The sequence below is a fragment of the Ceratotherium simum genome, unplaced genomic scaffold, assembly GCF_057802395.1.
Source record: "Ceratotherium simum simum isolate JZ-2026a unplaced genomic scaffold, ASM5780239v1 HiC_scaffold_45, whole genome shotgun sequence".
Classification (NCBI taxonomy): domain Eukaryota; kingdom Metazoa; phylum Chordata; class Mammalia; order Perissodactyla; family Rhinocerotidae; genus Ceratotherium; species Ceratotherium simum.
In genome coordinates, this window is record NW_028261261.1 from 621,558 (window position 1) to 628,019 (window position 6,462).

Consider the following 6,462-nt stretch of genomic DNA (forward strand, 5'->3'; position numbering starts at 1 on the left):
CCAACTTTTCAGTTTGGTTCAGCACGTTTCCTGAATTCCGTGTGCACGGAGCCTGCTGCCACGTTCTTTGGGGGAGAAGGGGACAGGCCAGGTGTCGGGATAGAGCTCTCGGTCTAGAAGGAGGGCGGAGGGGCCCGGGGATTCCTGCAGGGCAAGGCAGGGAGTGAAGTGTGTCCGAGACCAGGGCACATGCGAAGGGCAGCAGCGTCTGTAGGGGATGTCAGGGAAGGATGCCCAGAGGAAGTGGGTTCCTGCCGGATCCAGATGCGAGCAGCAGCTCCCACCTAGGGTTGATGCTGGGGCAGAATGGTGAGGGCGCAGGTTGTCCCATCAGGGTGCCGTGGGGCCACATCTTTATTGTCCACCTCCATCTCCCTCTCCCCCGACTCCTGCTGGCTTCTTCTCATTCCTATGATGTCCCCTTACTACAGCCACTCTTCAGGCCTGGGATCCCAGCAGCCTGGGCCCCGGGGAACTACACAACCCCCCCACATACAGACTCCCTGCTGCTTCTCAGGCTCCTAGACACCAAGGTTCTTCCGGACCAGAGCCCCCTTTCCTCCTTCCGCTGCACTCTCCCTAGGGGATCCCATCCATAGCCAAGCCTTCAACTACCCGCCACAGGCCAACAGCCCTCCAGTCACCAGATACCCCGCTGGCAACTTGGTGTCTCTGTTTGGATGTCCTACGGAGCGTCAAGGCCAGTACATCCAAAAATAACCTCTTTTTCCTTTGTGTTAGTTCTACGGTGACAGTGTCCCATTGGGGGGGGTGACAGCATTCCATTGTCTCAGGACAGAGTTCCATTAGCAGGTGACAGCATTCCATTGGCAGGTGACAGTGTTCCATTGGTGGGTGATAGTGGTCCATTGCTATAGATGACAGCGTTCCATTAGTGGATGACAGCATTCCATTGGTAGGTGACAGTGTTCCATTGGCAGATGACAGCATTCCATTGGCAGGTGACAGCATTCTATTGACAGGTGACAGCATTCTACTGGTGATGGTGGGAGTGCAGAGTGGTGGGAAGAGTGACCATAGAGAAGTGACCCAGCTCTCTGGCCTTGGACATGAGGATGGTGATGCCTCCTTATCTGGGTGATGATGGGCTGGGTGGTGATGCCTTCACAGGGGAGGGTCGTCGGGGCTAAAAGAAATTTCTGCTGCCTGGCCTGTCTACAACACAGTGGACTCCTATGTGAGTGATACGGCCAGGGGCCCAGCTGACGGGGGCATATGGGCTATGACATACCCAGCCACGGGGCCCCGGAAGCTCCACTGAGTGTTGAGACAACACCTGGGCCAGCAGCTTGAACTCCCCAATTATAGAAGAGTCGGAGTGGAGCCTGTCAGGTGTGCACCTGTGCAGGGAGCGCTGGGGCAGGCATGACCTGCAGAAGCTTCTCCTAAAAGGTCTTCTCTTCTCCTCTTTTCTTTTTTTTTGGGGGGGGAGGAAGATCAGCCCTAAGCTAACATCCGATGCCAATCATCTTCTTTTTTTGCTGAGGAAGACCGGCCTTGAGCTAACATCTATTACCAATCCTCCTCCTTTTTTTTTTTCCCCCTTTCTCTCTCCAAAGCCCCAGTAGATAGTTGTATGTCATAGTTGCACATCCTTCTAGTTGCTGTATGTGGGACGCGGCCTCAGCATGGCTGGACAAGCAGTGCGTCGGTGCGCGCCCGGGATCCGAACCCGGGCTGCCAGTAGCCGAGCACACGCACTTAACCGCTAAGCCACAGGGCCAGCCACAACCCTTCTTCCTTCTAGTCTCTGCTTGTGGTCTTCCCGGTCTTAAGTGACCTCCTTGCCCCTGCTCATGTCTAACTCTCTACCATCCTTGAGGTTGCAACTGTCCCCCTACACCCCCACCCCTCCCACCTGCCCCCTGCTTCCTCAATCTCCCTCCTGCCAGGCTCACTGGGCTCCACATCTAACTCTTCTCTCCTTAACTGCCTTCTCTCCCCTCCCCCTGGTTAGAAACTTCCAGCAGAATAAACACCATGAAGCCAACCTGCACGGGCTGGGCGTCTCTCCTGGACCCCCATGTCCCCACCAGGTCTCGATAACGTGCCTGTGTGCCCAGGCTCACCCTTTCCTCCAGCTTTCGCCTGAGTTGGAAGTGGTTGGTTGTTCTCAACTCCCCCCACATCACCCCCTAGTTCCACGCCTCAGACCCCCATCTGGTACCGCCTCAGAGATGCTTCTGAATCTGTCCCTTCCCCGAGGCCCAGCACCTAGGCCTCCAACAGGTGCCACCCTGATCATTAGTTGCCCACAATGCCAGGCTTGTAGGGCTCTGATCCGTCTTCCTACTGAAGCCAAGTTGTCTTCCTAGAACAGGCTCTGGGGTGACCTCCCTTGGTCCCCACTGCCTGTGGCCTCACCCCCAGACTAGCACAAAGGATCTTTCTCTCTGCCCCTGACAAGCCTCTCCTCACACAACCCTCCCCCCAACAAGCCGCCTGGCCTCCTCTGGGAGTCCCCACTCACTTTCGCACCCTGGCACCAGACAAGCTTCCCTTTCCCTGGAGTTCCCTTTCCCGCCGCCTCCCACCTGGCAGGCCCCAGGCCATCCTGTCACATCCCGTCTGTGTCTCCTCTGCTTTGGGGCAATGTCCCACACTCCCTGGGCAGTTCTGACACTTCTCTGGGCTCATATCCCCGCTGCCCAATTCTCTGGGCAGGCGACCCCTTGCCGGGGGGAGCTCCTCCGGGAGGGACTGCAGTTCCCCGGCTGCGATCCTTCCAGGCGCTCACTTCCGGGGCAGCACAGAGCAGGAGCTCAGCGCACAATGGTGAAACGAAAAGACCTGCAAAGACGGCGTGTAAATAATTTTTAATAAGTTGAAGCACATTAAAAATGCATTAGGAAAGCTGACTATTTAAAGGAATTCCCCAGGGAATCATTCTTTAAAAACGAGCCTCGGGGCCGGCCTGGTGGCTTAGCGGTTAAGTGCGTGCGCCCGCTACTGGCGGTCCGGGTTCGGATCCCGGGCGCACACCGATGCACTGCTTCTCCGGCAATGCTGAGGCCGTGTCCCACATACAGCAACTAGAAGGATGTACAACTATGACACACAACTATCTACTGGGGCTTTGGGGAAAAAAAGGAGGAGGGTTGGCAATAGATGTTAGCTCAGAGCCGGTCTTCCTCAGCAAAAAAAGAGGAAGATTAGCACGAATGTTAGCTCAGGGCTGATCTCCTCACAAAAAAAAAAAAAATCGAGAGCCTCTTCTCAATGGGAATAATCACTCCCTAATTCACACCGTGCCCGTGTTTGAATCTTCATTGACAATATTGCCTCTCTTAATAAAAAGAACGTCTTACAAGGACATTCTGAGTTGCCAGAAACTTTATTCCCAGGGGCAGCAATAATGCCAATGAATGCTTAGGCCAGAAAATACAAGGAAATATTAACTAAAATTATGTCAAGTGTCCAAGAAACTGTGAAGTACATTTCTAGGCGTCTTTGCTGGAGGTAAGGAGTTGAGGCTGGGCCAGAACCAGCTCCATGATATGTAGGGCTTAGTGCAGAATGAAAATGCAGACCCCTGTTCAAAAATGATTAAGAATTTCAAGGCAGCAACAGCAGAGCGTTAAACCAAGCACGAGGCTTGGTTGAGCACTGGACATTTGTAGCTGCCCAGGTCTCACACCCATGAAGCTGGCCCTAGATGAGACCAGGGAGATATTTCGTAAGCTTTCCTTCAGGGCTCCGCAGAGGGGAGTCCTGGCTTAGCTGGGAGGCTGACTGTAGGGCAGGATTCTCTGGCTCTCAATGCTAGATTGTGGATGATGATGAATGTCAGTGGCTTTGAGATGAGAGTGGGGTCCTAGTGGACCCAAGTACTTGGGGAACATTTTGTGATGACTCTCAATTGATTCTCCAAAACCCAGCTTTAATGTCACCTCCCCTGGTGTGGCGTTGGCCACCCCTCCACAGCCCACCTTCAGAACCACGCATATCTGTCTTACCACACTTATTCGCTCACCTATGCCTGTTGGTCAGCACACCTATCTCGCCTACCATCCAGAGGGCTTCTGTAGAGGGCAGGGCCCCCGGCCCAATTCCCTCTGGGTCCTTGGCACTGGGCCTGGCACCCAGGAGGAGCTCAGGAAGTGGTCCCTGAGTGAACGGATGAATGAGCAAACGAAGGAATGAACAAAGCGTGTGAACGTGAGCACAGAAGGTGGGTTTTGAGCCAGACAAGGAGGAGGATGCGGCCCTCCAGGCAGGGGCACACCGTGGGTTGGGGGGTGTTCTCCAGCTCGTTTGAGGACATTGTGAAGGAAAGGGCCCATGGAAGCAGGGGAGAGTGGGGGCCAGGGAAGGGGGCAGGTTGGGGAGACCCTCTTCCTCGCACCCACCCCCACCCCCGGGCCTCCCCGCCTGCCCCTTTCTGAGCCAGTTTGGAATCCTTTCCACCCAACCTGGGGGCTCTGATCCCTGCACGCATGTTCTCTTTGCTCTTCTGAGCCCGACCGGTTTGCATTGCTTGCAGTGGAGCCCATCTCTGATGGCCCCCAACTCCCTTTCCATCCAACTCCTTTTCCATCCAACTCCTCTGACCCCAAGCGGCAGAGGGCTGGGAACTGGCTGTGGCATCTGTGCGCCTATTTGTAAACAATAAAGCATGAAGTTGAGAGGTTGTTACTGGTGAGGCCACATGTCCCAGAGGAGACAGGGTCGGTGCCTGCAGGGGCATCCTTCCCCACTTCAACCCGCCTGAGCCTTCCCCCCTGGAGGAGGGCAGACAAGGAAGGTAAGTCCTCTCTAAGGCTCCCTCAGGTCCTGAAGGGTGTGTCCCACCACCGGGAGCTTCCTCTGCAGGCAGATGTGACTTTCCAGCCAGGGTCCCAGAGCCCTTGTCCTCAGCAAGGACGGGGACATGGAACCCTGCCCTGTCTGCTCCCTGATGGAGGAGAATGGAGGAAAGGATGAGAGCTAGCCCATGGAGGAGCACAGAGCGCTGGCAGAGGGGTCTGCTCTGGGACTCGCCAGGCCCCCCGAATCAGTCTCAGGGGCAGGCAGGGGTGGGGGGCCTCTCTGAGCCCCATGTGCTCTCCACGTCCCAGCACCTGCCCCGACACACGAGGAGGTCAGGTGGGGACAGAGCAGACTGCCCTGGGGAGTTTTGTGACTCCCGCCACCTGACACTCACCTAGGAGATAAAATGGCCTGGACCAAGCTTGCCCAGAATCCTCAGACCGTTTGCCAGCCCAGGGCTGGAGCAGACTCTGGGGTAGGGCCCCAAAGGGGACTTGAGGCTCTGGGCTGCTCTGCCCGCCTCCTCTAAACAGCCCCTCTGCCAACACACTGGACGACAGACATGGGCTCAAAGGGGCTTGGGTGGGAGTGGGGTGCCCCCCCGGGGTGATGGGCAATTGGAAATTTCCTGCTAGGCCCCATGCAGCCTTCATGCTCTGAATAGCTACATCTTTTCAACTAGTAAGTGGGTGGGTGAGCCCAGGCTGCAGAAGGCAGGCAAGCCCCAGCACCCAGGCTCCCACAGCCTGCTTTGGGGGACCTGCCTGGACTCCTACCAGAGGGGGACAAGCGTGGGGGTGAGGCCTTAGTGGGTGAGGGGCAAACTCAACAAAAAAGTGCTGCCTGTTCGTCCACATCAGCTGGGCTGACCCCTGGGATGTCACTCGTGTGTTTCAGTGGTCCTGCTCTCCTCCGATCTCTTTCCATCACAGGCAATGACAATCAGGTGGCCACAGACCCCCCAGCAGGAGCTGAGAGGCCACCACTTGCCGAGAATGTGCTGGGAGCTGCTTTGCCGGCCCCTGACCCTAAAAAGCCCCCAACCAGCCATGGTTGCCATGCACCTCCCTCAAGCCCCACACCCACTGGGCCTCTCTCTCCTCCCATCCGCCTGCCCATCCCGTGGAATTCATGAAGATTCTGCACCCTCTCCTCACGAACCTCAGTAACCCATCTCCTCCCACAATCCCCCCAACTTTCCACATAAATGCTTGGGGCTGCATCCCCCTCCTCCCCACACGCCCTCCCTGGTTCCTCTCCCTGGGCACCTGAGAGCTCACTCCCGGATCCTCTATCACTTTCCTCCATCAGTTAACAAATCTGCCCCCATTCGCAACGAAGACTGCAGGAAAGAGCTTCAGGAAATTTGGTGCATACCCAGTAAAACCAAATAGACACATTTTAGGATCCTAGGGAAGAGCTTTTTTTTCACTTTCTACTACTTGTGTATGCTTAGCAGGAGAGCTGGTTTTTACTCCGTGTTGTCCTAGTGATCTTCCAGAATTGATCTTCATGTCTCTTCCAGTGTACTAGCTGAAACGTCTTCGCAGTGATAACATCTCGTGTTGCTATAATGCTTGACCATTTGTGGTCTTCTTGAACATTCATTATCTTGGCTGACCCGTACAATGACACTGTCTGGTGGGCGTTATTATTCCTAGTTGACAGGAGGAAACTGAGCCCCAGAGTCGG